General features: G+C 40.1%; 1 long non-coding RNA gene across 1 annotated transcript; it reads left to right on the forward strand.

The window, feature by feature from the left end:
- Positions 1-13,802: 13,802 nt before the first annotated feature.
- On the forward strand, positions 13,803-16,801 carry LOC116039934. Its single transcript, XR_004102535.2, has 3 exons — positions 13,803-13,886; positions 15,006-15,010; positions 16,791-16,801. It is a non-coding gene; the product is annotated as an uncharacterized LOC116039934 (long non-coding RNA).
- Positions 16,802-18,801: the final 2,000 nt, after the last annotated feature.

Genomic DNA, 18,801 nt, shown 5'->3' on the forward strand with positions numbered 1-18,801 from the left:
GTTACTTGCTGAAGCAGTTTATGTTATCTTATATTTTTTTAGACAACCAGGATATGTATGAAAGAGCTTGATTACACAACTAACGTGCTATTTAATCAAGATTTAAGATGTTTAGTGTCACTGGTTATACAAGTACAAACGTGTGAAATGCTTATGCTGGGAGGCTCCATTAAAGAAAAACAGCAAGTAGTGTGTGTGTGTGTGTGTGTGTGTGTTTTATATAGCAGTCGTATGGCCTGTGGGGAAAAAGCTGTTCCTCAGTCTTCTGGTGCGTGCTTTGGGGGTCCCGTACCTACACCTCCTAATCTCTGCAATTGTGTTGTTGAGGTCGTCGGTTCAATCCCCAGACCGACAGGATCAAATCTGGGTGGGGAAAGTGAAGGAGCAGCGCTTGTCCCTCCCTCATTACCACCACTGAGGTGCCCTTGAGCAAGGCCCTTAACCCCAACTGCTCCAGTGGAGCTGCTCAGTGGCCAGCAGATCAGACTGTGGTTGTACTGGGCAGCTTCCAGGTATGAATGTGTGCAACTGTGTGAATGCGATCAGGGCGTTCCTGCAAAAAGAGAGGCTGCCTCTCGGTGAACCTCCCCTGAATAAATAAAGGTAAAATTAAAAATTAAAAAATATTCATTGGTGATACACTTTTGACAGCTAGAGCATTTTCTCTAGATTAAAATAATGCATGCCTGCTGTTAGAAACATTGCAGGTTTAAAGGTTATTAAATATATTAGGTCTTTTTGTTAATTCCAGACCTTGAAGGGGCCCTGCACCAATTTTAGACATCCAGTCATTTTGTTTTACCCAGCCTGTGAAAACAGTTGTATAATGTCTTCTCTTGTTGTGGGGGGAGCTCTCCAAAGATTGAAAAAAATGACATGAGTGATATCACCACAGCTTGGACTTGGTGGCTACATATTTTTTGATGGATACCGTTACAAAGTGAAATGAATGTGGGCGTTTACTAGGCAGGCTTATTATTATTATCCATGTCTGGACTTTAAACATATCTGGTAGAGTTTAGTAACTGACAGTTAGCTTCAAATACTTAAAATTATTGGAGGCAAATTCTAATGTGACTAAAATGTTCATATAGTAATTAATATTTCTCTGTTGAATTTACAGCTTGTGATTTAGCCAGCATATCTGTAATATCTTAGTTTAACAGTCATTTATCATGTCATATTGCAACAACAAAGGACACTACATATATATATATATATATATATATATATATATATATATATATATATATATATATATAGGATCCAGGATTTTTGGAGCCTGACATAGCTGTGAGAATGAATCAGGATTAGTCAGTACTACAGCTGACCTTTCTCAGTCTAGTAAGTTCATCTGCTGCACAATAGATCATCTGAAGGGAAACCATCTTTAGATAGATAGATAGATGGATATGCCATCAGTGTGTCCTTGTGTTGGTAATTTTGAGTGTCTCATATATTGTCAAGCATCAATATCAAGTTGGTTTACTGCACATGCAATATTCATAGAGATTATTACAATTTCTGCCATTCACAGGCTGAACATGACAGGCTGTGATATACAATATATACTGATGCTTTTGTAAAGGCATGTGTTGTGTTTTTTTCTCTTTGGCCTGCATATGTGTGTTTAGGGAGAACTCATCTGAGGTGGATTGAGTCTTCCCACACATGCTTCTCTGTATTTGTTTCATCATTTTCACTCAATCGCTAACACTACTGAGAACAAGAACTCAGGAGGGAGAGGAGTTCAAAGCACCATTGGGCTGCATTTAAAGTACCTGTTTACCCCTAGTAGTTTATGCATTTGTCATCTGATTTGTATTCTATAGGTATTGACAACAAAGTAATTCCAGCGAAAGCATGCGTCAACTCAGTTATGTAGGAGTCAGAGGACATTTTAGTAGATTTTACTCATCCCATGGGGACCGTCTACACGCTACACTTCATGGTTCTTCTGTTTTCTCATAGAAATAATCAAAACAATGTTCTGTCATGTTTATTGAAGTCAGGTGTTGAGCCCTGGGTCAATAAACATCAGACATGTATTGTTTCAGACTCTGCATCCTCTGTAAGCCAAACTTCACATCAAATTTCCTGCTGCTATACAGGACTGTAGCGGGGAGACTAGTGCTTTCATCTGATCTCACAGTGCAGGCTAGTAGGTTAGACACTAGAGGGCAGCAGAGCATTTTCATCACATTGCTTGTTTCTATATCAGGTGAATTTAAAGTCCCCCATCCATTTAAAAATGTGTTTTGCTTATTGTCACTTGCAGAATACCTGTGCAGAATAATGTATGTGCAGACGTTAGAGGTCTGTTTTCAAATTTCTGCTGAAGGAGGAAAGTTCCTCTGTGCTCACGTTCAGTTTAAAGCGTGCACATACCAGTGTGACTTTGCGACATCGCAGCCAGTTTGGAAGCCAATCGTGGTCCAAAGTGCAACTTGGAAAACTTGAAACTTCCCCTTGAAATACACTGAGAATGGACTTTTCACTTAAGTAGACAACACCTTGCATTTAGCATTTAAAATGTTTGAAATTAAACACATTTGCCTATTCATTGCATATACAGTCTAGAGTTTTCAAAGAGGGAGAAGGAGTAGACGTGCTTTTAAGAATTTGTAAGTAGTTTATCAGATTTTGTGTGGTGGATCAGTCAAATATCAAATGAATATCAAATATCAGATATATTAGGATTCAAAGCAAAGACTTTTGTATGTCTTAAATTGTGTCAGGAGGAGTAGTTTTATCATATAAAGCCCTTAATTATGTTCTAGTGATAAAATGTGTGTGTTTTGAGATTTCCTGCTACATTGGATTGATGGGTTCTCGGACCAGCAGCTTAAATAAGTCTCACTTATGCCTTCCGGTTTTCAGCAGCCTGTCCCCTCTTGTAAAATGTTAATTTACATTGTAATTAGCATTTAAATAGTGATACGTTTCTTGTACGTGAGCAGGACTATTACAGAATAAACTGCACAATGGTCTTTTGTTTCAATCAGCTTGGACTCCTTTGACCACTTGGTGGCACAGTACTTCCACCGCTTTAAACAAAGCCCCTAACACACACTTAAATCAAAAACAAGAAAAACCACCGGAGCTCCACATCAAGGCTACAGCTCTTGATTTCTCAGAAATACCCAAAAGAGAAGACAGATTAGCAGACATTTGGAAAAGTTTATTTGAATAAAGCTCAGAATTAAAATTAAGCCCTGTTTTACAGGCCTGGATCATAACAGTACCCAGTAAATAGGGTGGAAAGGGTGTGTGTGTGTGTGTGTGTGTGTGTGTGTGTGTGTCAAAATCTTACCTACAATATCCTCTGTGAATGATGTAATTCAGGGGGGGGATCAGAATATGTGTCTGAAATTCATAGCACAGAGCCTAAGAGCACTTTTAATGAAAACAGGACTTAATTCCATTGAATCTGTCGGTGCTGAATGTTAAGCTGAGCATTTGGAGTTTGGGGAATGTTCCTCAGTTTCCAGAGGGGGACTTTCAACTTTGGTGAAAAAAAAAGTAATTGACACAAATGGGTTCCGGATTTAATGCCATGTTGAAAATACAGTCAAGCTGGTTTCCAGACACATCTCTCCTTCTTTCTTTACTCTGAACTTTCATTCAAAATGCATTCAATGCATTAGGTAGCAGTGGAATTAGTCTGGAGTCACTGAACAGCAGTCAGTCTTGGAAAGAGGAGAGAAAAGAGTGGAGGCAATAGAGAGGAAAAAAGGTGTTGGATGGAGAATCGTACTTTTAGCCTCACACTCACAGACAGACTGGCGGCAGCAGCTTCTGTGGAGTCTCCTGCTGAGTGGAGCTGAAGACAGTCGAGTAACGGATGAGCTGGAAGGAAGGAGTGAGGGAGTGAAAAAGTGTGGAATACATAACAAATCTGAAGTGGCATAACTGGACATGCTTTGGCTCGCCTCGAAATAACACACTGATCTCTCCCTCCTTTTTATCCCATCTGTCTGTCCCAACCCCCCTCTTGCTTTCCTCACTGCCATCCCTGTCTTGCCCCAGCAGTTTCTTTACCTCTTCGTTTTTCTTTATTTCCTTAATTTCCTTACCTTTTCTTTCCTTAGCTACCTCATAAAAATCATTCTCTCCTTTAATGTAGCACTCCATTGAATATACGTTTGCAAGTATCCATGCAGGCATTCAAGCAAATATTCTCATCCTCAAGCTTGGTATTGGTACTACACCCCCTCCTCTCCCCCTCCCTCCTCCTCTCTCCATTCCTCCCGCAGGCCCCCCCGGTCTACCTCTCCTCTCTGTCTAATAATAGCTATAATGTGTTATGAGTATGCGGTCTGTCTCGCTCGCAGCAGCTCTGCACTCCCCTCTCTGCCCCCCCCCGCCCTTTTTCACTCCTGCAGCTGGTCCTGTATGTTGTCTTTCTCGCCTCCCCTTCCATCACTTCCCTTTCTCACATTCCTCTTTCCCTTGTCTTTCTATATGATCTTAGCTGTTGTACTGTGATGGTGTTATCTCACCCCCTTTCCCTTCATTTCCCCCCATTTCTTCACTTGCTTATCCTCCTCTTCCTCTCATTTCCGTATGGATATGGTGTGAACATATGTCATCTTCCTCACCCCTCCCACTCTTTGGCGTCTACCTCTTTCACTCTTTCATCCTGATTCTGCTTCTCCTCTTCCCTGTTTGCTGTTTCCTTTAGCTGTGCAAGTATGTGGTCCTCAACTCCCCACCGAACCTCTTTCCCTCTCTTTTCTCTCTGTCGTTCGGTCTCTATCACACACACACACACACACCTCCCCTCCGTGTGCATCTCTCCCCCTCCCTTTCTTTTGTGGTTTTCTGCAGGAATGTGTACTATGCAGGCTGTCTGCCATTTCTCCCTATTTTCCTCCCTCGTTCTTGCTGTCTCTCTTTCTTTCTCAAAAAATCTTGCAAGCCTGTCTCATTATATTTCTGCATTATGTTGTATTTGTGTCAATGCATGTATCTGCTGATGTCTGAATTCTTGAAACTGTGTGTGTGTGTGTGTGTGTGTGTGTATGTGTGTGTGTTTGTGTTTGTGTTTGTGTTTGTGTGTGTGTTTGTGTGTGTGTGCACATTTACCTTGCTAACTTGCCTGTCTGGTTTTGTATTTCCAAAATGTTAATGTCATTGCACCACTCAACAATGAGAAATATACACACACACACACATATACATACATACACATATACATATATATATATATATATATATATATATATATATACATATATATACACATACATACACATACACATATATATATATATATATATATATATATATATATATATATATATATATATATATAAACATATAAATGCACAGAAGTCAGTATGACTAAGTATTAAACCAAAGGCCAGGGCAGAAATGTCTTCTTTTTGTTTCTCTAACCTGTAATCGGCTACTCCAAAGCTCCACAGCCGCCTTTCTCTCACACACACACACACACACACACACAGATGAAAGCAAGGACATTTTCTGGTTAAATTCTCCGTGTTACCGTGTGAACCTCATTACTGCACCGATGAAAGAACCGAGCAGAGCCAGAACAATGGGAAGAGAGGCTGGATGTCTTCCTTTTCACATAATTAGACAGACATGTAGACAGCTGGGCTCTCAGACAGACACAGACTCAGACTGCAACCCAGAAATAACATAAGACACACTTTAAGCCACTCTCTGTGAACCAATCTCACATCTTTTGATTTAGATTTATTTTGTCAAGGTCGTTTTTGTACTTGTTTGGTAAACTGTGAGACTATGAGGCTGGGGCCTGCCACTCAATGTATGATGAAATTATTCTTTACTAAAAATGCATTTTTTTTATCATCACCTCCTGACATTTTGATGACCAAATGAACACAAATTAACTTTTGAAATGAATAAACTTGGGATTTCCAAAGTTGCACAATAAACCCTAGAGGTTGTTCAATTTGGTTGACAGACAAATTAATCTTTAATTAACCCCGAAAAATTGTAAGCCCCCCTATTTTACAATGCATGTCGATTAGATGGATGGATAAGCCCAATTGAGTTGACCTTGATTTAGCGATTCGAAATATTTAATCTCATTTTCGTTTAATTCCATAAAATAAATCCATTAAAAAAGGAATACATACATGCTACATACATACATACATACATACAATACCTTTAGCCCAGTATCTATTATCCTATCTCAGCGTTCAAAACGTAGCACAGAGTATTTTGGGACTCAAGTAGAAAATAGAGCACAATTTACAAGCTTATTTATGCTGATACACGTGCCATATAGCCTCCCCTCTGCGACGTGTATCGAACGCACCCTTTGAAATGGGGCGGTGTATTTAAATCGTCACGCACACCTGTTCGCTAGTACCAGTTGTACCGCGTGCACTGTAATCACTCTCTCCCTCTGCCCATATGTTCGTATTGTAACATTTTAGAAGCTAGCTCGTCTTTAAAAAGTTTGATAGTGTCACTTAATAACACACCTTTGGCTTTGTAGAAGAAATAACAATGTTATTGCCACAGTCCCAGTGCTGTCCCAGAAGTCCCGTGACTATGTTTGTGTGGGCTTTCACTTTTGGAGTTTTTGCTGTCCCAAATGAAGGCGACTTTTCTCTCCGATGAGATGCCGTTGTGGAACCTTGCTTCACTTCAGCAAGGTAGGGACCGCTAGCACGCATGTATCTATACACACACACACACACACACACACACACACACACACACACACACACACACACACACACACACACTCAAAAATGGAGGTAGCCGAGACAAGAACATTTCAGTACTTACAGGTAGACTTTTTAATATGTTCCCTTAAGAGTACAGTGTTGTTTTTTTTAAGAGTCCAGAACTGTACCTTTTGACTAACTTGACTAAATGAAAGAGAAGGGCACATCATTGTCTTTCAAAAGGGTAGGCTACCTCTCCTGCGACAAGATTTGTACCTTTTTTTAGGTACACAGCGGTACTTCTATTTTTGAGTGTGTACAGTAAGTGGATGTGTTGGCTCTGTTTCAGTATGAGGGTGCTGGTTGTTTTATTGCTGTCATACAAATGTGCTAGGGCAAATATGTCTCATATATGCTAACGTGTACGTTAGTATTTTCATTGCTATTTAATTGTGAACTTTGCAGTTTGTTCAGAATGTAGCCTACGTCATGATGCTTTTCATGTTTTCATGTCATGTTAATGCAGTGTTGAAATATGTGTGTTGCATGTTTTTTTTATCCTACAGTATTCTAGTCTTGTTGCTGTTTTGTTCTGGTGGTTGTTTTGGCATAATAGCCTACTGTCCTATATTGGCTATAGGAATGCCATTTCTAGCACAGGCCATTTCCAGTTGGCTTAATGGGGGAACTCGATGGCTTTGTAGTTTAGCCTACTATACATGGATCCCAAAGTTGCGTCTGGGGACCCCCATGGGGTCCTTGAGGAAGTTCCAGGGGGTCCCCAGCAAAAAGGGTAATACTTATTCTCACTATAATTTCATCCCTAAGTAACACAATGGCAGACTGTATGACTTTTGATCACATAACCTATATTCATATACAGCTTAACATAACAGAATATCTCAGTGTGAAGCAATGTGTTTGTGTTTATGCTTATCTCTAGTTATGATGATCCTATATGTTTAGCCCCACTTGTTGTCGTCCAAGATCATCAATGTGTTGATGGATCGTCTGTTTTTGTGTTATAAAGACATTTTTTTGCTGCAAGATAGATATTTATCAGTTGGTATTATCTGCTGCAAAGCTGATGTCTCTGTTGCGTAATGAAGTGGATTATTGTCTTCAATCTCTGCTGTGCTAACCTGGGTGTATCCTTGAGAGGAGTGAGAGTGTGCATGATTGATCTGCATGAGCTACTTTGACCTGGTTCAGGAAGTCAACTTGTGTGCACTACTACCGACTTCTACATGCATTTATGATGTACTGTAGTAACATAATGCACCCTGTAGTTAGGGCTGAACGATATGGGGTAAAAATCAAATTTGATTATTTTTCTGCCATATATTGCGATTACGATTCGAATTGCGATATATATATTTTATATATATTTTTTTTTAAGTTTAGCAAAAGTTCAATATTCACTGTGCAACAGATAAAACATGTCATGGAGCATTATAACATGAGACACCATCAAAACTACTCTATATGTTTAAGGATGAGAACATGGATATGAATTGCCAGCAATAAGTGTTTTTCTTTTAATAAGCATGGAACATTGAACAGTCAAACACAGAACATTTATCACAAAAGCTAAAGTTATAATAATAAAAACCAATTCCAATAAAAAAAATATCAGTACTTTCCTGTAAACTGAAATTTCTGAGTGAATGAAGAAATGATGAAAAATCCACTGAAAGTAGGACATTTCTGTTAACAATCTGTGATATGTAACATTATTCCAGCATTTATCTTGTGAATTTTAGACCAAACATTTAACTAAATATTGCACATTCACGGTCTTCATGATTAGCTAATCGCATTCTTTTAAATCACGATTTCAATTTGAAAACAATGAATCGTTCAGCCCTACCTGTAGTAGTCGGGAGTATATATCAGTCCTCAGTGCGCTTCTCACTTTATTTCTATATCATGCTAACTGCTGCACCGGTTACCTGGAATCTTTGCAGGGCTTATAAAATTGCGTAAACACCACGCCTGTAACCTCTGAGCATCTGCCTGCAGGATCTAGTTTCCCTTAGGGAAGGGTTATTATGGGCAGTCTCCAATCTTTGCTGTGCTGTGCTTGGTCTACTCTGGCAGGGAGTGCTGAGGTCAGAGTATAGACATCTGGAAGAACTCATTTCTTTTCCCCTCTACACCTTTGTGTCTTTGTGCATGAATGTCCATTGTTTTATTATTATGATGTGAGCAATGCACTCAGCAGTTATGATTGATATGTTTACTCAAACCTTGTTCTGCATTATTGTTTTTGCTGTTAATTGGTTGTCATTAATCAGTTAGTGTGCTCTGCATGCAGGCTGTATTTGTGTTTGGTAATGTGGTCAAATTGTAATTGCACTCTGCTGTGTGTGCACTTGTGAGTCTTTAACAAGCTAAAGTCACGATTCACAAGTTAAATTCATTCAGTTATAAGGTATCCGTCACTTTTCCCATTGAGATACAGCATTAAAGTGCACTTTTTCATGGGAAGGATGAGGGGGGGGGTTGTATGTGTGTATGCATCAAAAATAATAATTAATGTTTGTTAGGAAACATTGCATGATGTGATTTGTCAAAATTAGTAGTGAAAGATAAGCGGTTTTGCCCCCTTTTTGTGATTTAACCACTGCCCATTAAGATGTGTATATTCCTGTTTGGGTGTAACACTAGTAGCGCTACAGTATAGGCAGTTTAGGCACAGGCAAGTGGACTGAGTAGCAGACTTGGCAGACAAGGCAGTTGAAGGTAAAGCAGTCTTTTCTTTGTAATCAGGGTTAGACGGCAACAGAATGTCAGACAGATCCAGCAAACACAGCCAAAGGGCAAAGACAGACAGGCGGCGGTTAATAAAGCTGCAAAGGGTCGTCAAAACTAAGACGTGGAGGAAAGACAGGAACTAGGCTGTAGAGCTATGGGGACAAGGTAACAAACGTGCTGACAGGTTAGTATACTTACTGGGATTGGGATGTTGGTAACGGATGAGTAGTCCGGTGAAAGGCTTAAAATGGTACCTGCATGCTGTTATGTTAGAGAGACAGACATAAGTTGTGTTGTACATGGGACAAGTCTCAGTCGTTCAGCCTTGAAGGCCAAGCTGCTAAGAAAGAGATGGCCCTATTTTGTTTTATTTATATGCGGTCCGTATGCCACAGAAAATTAGCTTTTTCAAGAGTGCATTTGCCCGATCACAGATGGACGTCCATTTACAGTGTATCAATATTTTAGCAGCTACCACTTACAGTGTTTCCCACAGATTAGAAAGTAATTTGTGGCGGGGGGGAGAGAAATCACGCTGTTGGATGCTGTCCTTCTCTCCTACTTCAATGCCTAACAAATCTATCTCTTTCTCTCCCTGACCCTGTCTTTCACTGGTTGAAGCCTGAAAATATTGTAAACAAATTAATAACATAATTAATTCTACTGGTCGGACTGTTCAGCTCTGTTTCAGACTGATACCTCCGGATCAGGCTGGTCCTCATCCTCAACACGTGCCTTTTTCAGTCGCGGAAAATACTTTTCAATACTCATCTGGATTGAAGCAGCAAACATTCAGTGTAAGAGTAAAAAATGACATAACATTATTTATTATATGTTTATTTGATTCACAGCTGCTACATATAGTGTTTTGACCTCGACAACCCAACTGCATTTTACCGCAAACTTGCGACTAGTTAACTTTCTAAAGCAGGCCTGCACAATCACTTGTCTGCTAAGAGTCGGGTCGGTGAATGTGTGATTGTGTAAAGGTGTTCACGAGATAGATGCCAACCTTTCGTGAACTTGTGAATTTCGCCAGCCGTCTTCTCTCCTTTATGGAGACAGACGCTGTGTGCATGGTGGGCTTGATGGTGTTTTAAGCCTCCAACGTCACCTTCCAGGCAGCTAACCCTCACCTTGACCCTAAACATAACCATTGCCGCGCTGCCTGGAAGGCGACGTTGGGGGCTAAAAACACCAAACACCGCACGGTGGGAGGAGGTGTGTGTGTGTGTGTGTGTGTGTGTGTGTGTGTGTGTGTCACAAGTGACAGAGAGACGGAGGAGAGCAGGGAAAGGAAATGCAGCTGAACGTTTTTCAAATTACTAACGAAACGCAATGTGCGGTGCCCGACGTTGATAGTGAGGCGCACCGCCACACATTAGTGTGGGAAACACTGACTTACTATTGAGCTTATTAGGACGCAGGCCCAGCACATGTAGACTAAACATTTATGCAGTTGAACTGTTACATATTCCTACACAAGCACTGCATTAGTATGCTGTTTCTATTGATGAGCTTAATTTCAATTCAGCATTTGTCCCAATCTGGAGTTTTAGTGTTCTTTTAGGGTAGATTTTTTTTTTTTTTTTTATATATATATATAGAAGTCAGCCAGTTTGAAAAGCCAAACATTCCTCTATGCAGGAAAACCCTGGCTGTGGAAACTCAATATAAAGACACCCTGATGGGGCACAGATGAGAAAAGAGCGAGGGCTCAAGTGGATTCACACATACTGTCTGAAGTATCTTTAAGGTGACCCCAGGTTCATGCATCTTGGCAACGTTAGGGATTTTCTGATAATGCTAGGACTTACATGCTTTACTGTTGCTCCCTAGTTGCATGTATTACACTGATTTGCATTGCAATCTGTCGGCTGAAATGTCACAGATTTTTGAGTCAGAGGTTCACAGCCACCAAAATGTCTTGTTGTCAGCATCTGATCTATTGCAATTTCTATGCATCTATTAACTCACAATGATTATGGCACAGAATATATCTACCCTACTTAATACATGTGCTGTATGTAAACAACACAAAGCCTTGACAGTACTAAAGGAGAAGCATGAACATGTCATTTAGTGTAAGTGTTGTTGTGAGTCAGTTGTCAGAATTCGGCAGCTTTCCTGCTGGCATAATGGACCAGCAGGGGTTAAGTCACCTCAGGGGCCCAGTTGAGGGGAAGGATACTTTCATGATTGAGGTGGCGTCGAAACATTTGAACAAATACAACAGTAGAAAAATGGAGTATGAAGCTAAAGGCGAGCAAAATAAAATATATTTTATTTGCTGATTTATATAGCTGCAATCACAACTTTAACTCTAAATGTAAATAGATGAAATATTCTTGTCAATTTTATTTATGACATGACTGCATAGGAGTTCATAAAAATATATAGAGTAAATACTGACTACACATCCCTTTGTCATTTTGTTAGCTCTTAGGTTACAATAGCAACATGCTTTACCCAAGCAGTTTTCTTCACTTTCTCCTGGGGGATCTGCAGGTGCTCCCAGTTAGAGGACGCTGGAAGGTCTGCTGTAAATTCTACAGGGTCTATTACGCTCTACCTAAGCCTGAATATGAGACCTTCTTCCTTACCTTCTATGTTGATGATTATACGGAGAAAGTACAGCTTGTTGTAAAGAGATGATGCTGTTCTTGGAACCTTGTGGTAACTGATTAAACGGAGAATTGAAAGAGAGTCAATAACCGACTAATCATTGTTCGGGCTCTGGAGCGGCTTTTATGCTTAGTCTTTTGTAATTACCATGTTTGCATTCGCGTTTCTGCTTTTTGCAGATGTTTGTATGATGTGTTTTGACACTGTAATTTACACTGAATGCATTACTATTCAAGCCAGGGATGTCGTTAGGCCTATTTTAGGGGGGCTGTAGCTATCCTAAAATGTTCCTAAGTCCCCCCAAATAATAATATGAAAAATAAATAATTAGATTGAGATTATTTATTTTTTTACAGTGCACACTGTATCACTCACTAAGTTAAATCAGTTTTCCTTCACCATTCATCGGTGTGTAGTGTGTCTGTTTTATTTCTATTTCACGAACTGTCAGCTGGTGGAAATGGCAGAGTTTTAGACGGAGGCTCAACTTGCGCCCGTTAGTAAGTTAGAAAGTACAAAGAGTGGTGCTATGAAGATGATGCACCGTCTGGTCTCGTCTAATTGGTGTGAACTGGAAGCTTTCAGAACGTTGCAGAATTGTTGGTCTGAACTTGTTACTGCACACACAGTGAGTGAGTAAGTTGTTAATGACTTGTTACATGCTTAACTTTAGCTATGTTTACTTGAGCTAAAGAAAAGGATACATATGCTATATTCTGACCAACTTAACTTTCTGCATTCATTTGCTGTAATAAATTGACTAAGTATGTAGATGTTACTTAAATGTACGCTATGCTATACACGAGCATATACCCACAGATATACACATCGTCACCTTCCTAAAATAATGGCCTATGTCATTTTTTTTTAGGTTTTTCAGAAAACACAAAAAACTGAACCAAATACTGAATATATATTAATAATTTCACTCAAAAATGTTATGACAATAGATGACTATTGACATACTAATAACAATGAGTGGTAGATTTTTGTTCTTCTTGAAGCGGCTGCCATTTTGAAAAGCTTGTAAAATTGCCTAAGTCACATTGTCTCTTGACTTAGGCCATTATACTAAAGGTGTAGAATCATGTAGCATGAATGTGGGGACTTTTACCAGAGGTGGCCAGCACCATGAGGAGATGATTTAGGCAAGAAAATCATTTTTGTCAAAAAAAAGACATTATTTTAGGAAGGTGATGACAGGAAAATAAATGAAAGCAATAATACATACATACATACGTACATACATACATACATACATATAGTAATTGTTACTCCAAATCTTTCATTTCTTCTGCCATCAGGTTATTACATTCAGACAGTAGCTACTTTAAATAGGATCCTTATCAACAGCTTACATGATAAAGTATGAAACAATGGCTATTTATTCTTTTATGCTTTCTACTGTACTTCTATTTGTCATGGTACACTGACCTCTGTCTGTTTTACTGATTTGTGCTTGACATTATATTTTCGATGTTGACATGACACTCTGATTGAACCAATCTACAGTGCAGTAACATTAAGTAGTGTAATTACATTAAATTATTATTCTTATTTTGACCTGCAAAGGAATTCGAATTGGTAATACTGTACTAATGTAAATATCACACATTTACAAGAGCAGGTGGCTAGCATTTTAGTCATAGCCTACAGAAGAACTCAGCAGGAGAACAGTCTGGCCTAAGTAAATTCCCCCCCATGCAGCTTGGATGGGTCTAAAAGCTAACATTAAAGTAACTTTTCTTCAACAGAGGAGAAATGGAAGAAGAGAATATGTCTGTCACTTTTGACTTGTTAACATCTTGGTTTCTTGACTGGTTGTTGACATAAGTGTAGTTCTAATACAGTAACAAAAGATGCTAGTGCAAAGATTTGGAAAGTGCAAGTCTTGCAAAGCTGGGGGCTAAGCCCCCCCTGTCTTTCAATCCTGACGTCCCTGATTCAAGCATAGCAAATAAGAGAGACTCATCAAGTAGAAAAGGATGCACTGGCCTCACCAATCGATGGTGCAGACCGTCGGTCGGTACACCAAATTTATATATATATATATTATATAGAAATTATACCTAATTTATTATAATATATTCCTTTCAAAAGCAACATGGCACAAAGCGAGTGTGAGCTTTAAATTCAGCTATAGACATTTAATTAGAGCGAAGACACCACATCTTCATTACTCAGCCCTATTTCTTGTATGGTGATTATGATCTATCAGAAATGTGCAGCTGTTGGCTGTATTCAAGCACAGCTTAAAATGAGTCAGCAACAAGTAATCATGTTGATTTTTAGAGCCTAGTGCTCTTTGTATGTGGATTTCCATTTTCTTAATCTTTCAAGATTTGATTGAAACACATTAGGTCTGTTCTCGGTTTAATTCATGCAGCTATGAAATCATAATAAAAGATGGTGAGCAACCAAAGTAAACAATAACAAGATTGCTAGTAAAATTGGAGAAACGATAAGCATCACAAACTTTATACTCACTCTTGCGTGTTACCAGAGAAAAGAAAGCAAATTGTCACATTAAAAAGGCTATAATTGCTAAAAGCAGCTTATTCTTCATCAAGGTGTTGCTTTCAGTCCGGCAGCGTTACAGTCCAACAGCTATGCCTGCAGTATTAACGGATTTGATTATATATTCAGGTGGCTGATGGTAAAGGAAGCTAACAAATATTAAGTCATGGGAGAGTATTTGATCCAATCTGACTCAAATCTCTGTTTTTGGAAGGTTTAGAAACCCTCTGTAGCAGAGGATGAATATCAATCTTTGTCTGCTTGATCCTCAGAGAACAAACAGTACAAACACAGCAACAGAGCACAATACCAAACAGCATCAATGCATCCTTGGAGTCCAATGTCTGTGTAGAAGTTACTTCTCAGAGCAGATGAATGATTATAAATTCTGTCTTCCCTGCTCAACACAATTGCATCATTCTCAGCCATGCCGAGCGTACGTCAGGACAAAACAATATTGGCAGTGTTTTGGAGCCAGAGTAATGGAAATCTGTCTTAGATGCAGTTGCAAATGAATCATATTTACATTTGCTAATGTGGCCAATTAGATGCTGTTCCGATGCATATTCACATGGATTTTATGTTTTCGTTTTTGCTTGATCTGAAATGTATGTAAACCCTACATTGCATAAGACTTGCGTATTAATCCTTGAATCGGAAAAGTAGTACAGGCAAATATAGTCTTGGAAACGGATATTGCTTTGTTGCTTATTGTCAAATGTCTCCACCTCATTTGATAAGTGGAAATGGAGCATCTCTTGAACACTTACCTTGTACACAACTGACAATGTCTTTTTCAGTTGGACACTATTACAACTCAAGGTGCTTGTTGTGTTCTTTTGTAAAGCAACACATGTTGGAGCAGCATGTCTTTGAGCAGGAAAAAAAGACAAATGGAAATGATTAAAAAAAGGCAGAGAGGTGCACAGGGAGACAAAGATGGATCACAAGAGAGGGGACAGGATGACAAACAGAAAGCAGAGTGTATGAGAGCGAGAGAGACCATGTGTCACCTTAGCTATTCAGAGGACTGCACCATAGCCAGAGAGGACCCAAATGCACTGTGTGTAAACCTCGTCTCTCAGACAGAGATTTGCTGTTGACATTTTGTTTGTATATTAGAGCCAAAGCTATTCCAGAGCCAGATATGGACCCCTGAATCTGTGTATAAACTACATACATGCCCTGGCCTGATCTAGCAGGGCACTCCCATTTTTTTGTCTTCTCTCATTCTTGCTCCTCACCTACCTCTTATGTCGCCCTATCTCGTTTCCTGTCCTCAAGTTTGATGCAGTTTCAAAGCAAAGCCAACCCTCCCACGCAATCTATGGCTACGTTCAGACTGCAGGCAAAAGTGGCCCAAATTTTGGGGGGTCAAGTGACCAGGTCAGACATCTTCAGAAGTAGTGTGAACACTCAAATCTAGCCCAGATCAGATTTTTTTCAAATCAGATTCAGGCCACTTCCATATGTGGTCCTGAATCAGACCCAGGTCTGATTTTTGTTTTTTTCTTTCAATGCGAACGCAGTGTGAACAACCAAGGCGGATTTGATGCGACTTTTGCATCAATAACCCTCGCTGCGCCCTCTCTCCCCGTGGGGAGGGACGGGTCCTGGTGCAGCTGTCAACCAGGGCGGACTGTCCTCAGTGCGCCCAAACCGCGTTGCATCGCCAGGGCGGGGATCGGCTCACGTAAAAGGCATCAGGGGTCTGCGCCGATGTCAGCAACCCACCCGACCCGTCTTGAAACACGGACCAATACCCTCGGGCACACCACCAGCCCGTCTCGCCCGCACTGTCGGAGAGGTGGAGTGTGAGTGCGTGCGATAGGACCTGAAAGATGGTGAACTATGCCTGGGCAGGGCGAAGCCAGAGGAAACTCTGGTGGAGGCCCGTAGCGGTCCTGACGTGCAAATTGGTCGTCCGGTCACACAGACCTCTGTAGTGAATTTGCAGCCATAACCCCGCAAAAGGCCAAAATAGCCAATTTGGCTCTCTTTCTCTTCATTCTTCTCCTCCTCAGCACATGCTCATTAATGTTACGGCTGCCATGACACAAACATTTTGAAATAAAAGCAAAAATGCTTACTTCCTCCATAACCTCCCTAACTTTAGTGCAGCAGTGTGCTGCGTCTGATGTCATTGTTATTGTTCTTTTGCGCATGCGGGTCAGTTTGAAACCACAACAACCCAACAGTTCACACTGGAATCTGACATAGGCCACATTTTAAAAAGGTAATGTGAACAGCCAAACAAAAAATTGGATCTGAGCAAAAAATCCGAATTAAGCATTAAGACTTGCGGTGTTAACGTAGCCTATTTGCAATTGTAAACACCTTGCCATGCCCTGCGGAGAGAGATGCACATACTCTATGGAAGACAGCGTGGACATCATGCAGGATCTTTATACGTTAATCCAAAATCTGAAGTGAACCAGGGAAATGTAGCATCCTGTATTGTTTGTACAATTTAGGATGTACAAGAACATCACACACACAAGGAGTGTTTACATGAATTACTTAAAATGGCTACTCATTTTTAACAGCTAAAGTAAACTAATACATAAATATTTCCATTTTAGAAAGCTAAACTACCCTGCCTTCAGAGTGTGAGGAAATGGAAATTTAAAATGGGCCCTTTAAACAATTTGAGGGATAGAACAGCAAGTGGGATAGACAGTAGTCACTATTAATGTAATCAGATTACTATAATCGATATGTTTAACTGAAGAGATTTTGATAGTGAAATACTGTACAGTTTTACTGTTTGTAACGTCTTCCGCCTCTCCCTCTGAGTGTTTGGAGATGTTTTTTTTCTTTTAAATTTCATCATCCATGGGCCACTCTCCTCCAACCTCAGCTTCTTCTGCTAATATTAGTTTTTCTCACTGCTGCAATCATTATTTTATTCTTCTTCTACCCTCACTGCTCCCTTCTTCCCCAAGATTAAAAATAGTAAAGAAAGATTCATCATAACATCATTCTCAACACAATATAGACCTACAGATACGTTATTTGATAGCTCCTCGACTCCTCGGTCCTCGGCTGAAGCGGAAGTTGTTCTGTCGTTCTCAGTGAAGGCCGTCTCAAAGCTCTTATTCCTGCCCCGAGAATCGAGGAGGGATCATCGAGGAGCTATAGGTGAGGACACACGAGAGCAGCCTTCCACCCACACAGCTGACAAATTCATGTGACGCTTCAGAGGATAGGACGTCTCATCCCTCTAAAACACATTTGCTCGTTGCCTCTCTCCTCCCGTAATATCCTCCCGTCTCTGTCGGGCCTCCTCAGTGGGAGGGACTAAGAATAAGGAAGGGAGGCAAGTGAAGGACTCGAGGAGGCAATTTAAAGCGTAACTCTCGCCAAAATGCAACCTAGGGTCTTTTTGTGAATGTACCCGAGTCAAACTTTCGTTTAAAAGCATATTTAGGACGGAATCGCCACTTTTAAGATTTACCGTATTTTTGTTTTTCGGTCAAATGGCCTTTTGAATGGGAGTGCTAGGGGCACTTTTATGCTAGCCTCAAAATAACTATTTTTAAAACACTAAGAAGGCTCGACACAACATGAAACTTTGCTCCAAGTATCACCAGGGGCTCTACACTTTAACGAAAGCATTGACAACATTGTTTGTGTACACAGAGTTTACTAAAAAGAAAGGTTTTGAACAACTCACCGTAGGTCTTAGTCCATGAGCCAGGGGAGTTGATCGGTATCATCGGGGGGACAAATGCTATCATTGTTTTTTGGCAAGGTATACACCCCTAGTACTAGAAAAATCACGATAGCAGTGCAGGGGTGGTAGCGAAATCACTTTTTTTCAGCTCATGAAGTTACTAACCCCCTAAGATAAATTCCGTTTTTGAAATCTGGTGTATATCTGGTTTAGGCTCATGGTAGGGATATTGTCAATATTCTATAATATGGTGCTTGGTATCGTTGGAAAGGGGACATTTTAGGCTTTCATTTAAGCCCAGTACTGAATCTGTCTGACAAACACAGAGGTCACATGACTTCTTTAAACCAGAAATAACACACATTTTCTCACAATTTCCGCCTAAACTGTATGCTTTCTTTTATCCCTGGGGCATGAAGGAACACCAGGGACACAAAACTCAGCAACTTCAATACTCAAGGCACTCTGATGATTCAGAAAATGTACAATATACCCATACTATTTATTTGTGAGAGCCTTAAATTAGACTTGTGCAGCCAGCACACGTCTTCAAAA

This window comes from Sander lucioperca, chromosome 17, assembly GCF_008315115.2.
Source record: "Sander lucioperca isolate FBNREF2018 chromosome 17, SLUC_FBN_1.2, whole genome shotgun sequence".
Classification (NCBI taxonomy): domain Eukaryota; kingdom Metazoa; phylum Chordata; class Actinopteri; order Perciformes; family Percidae; genus Sander; species Sander lucioperca.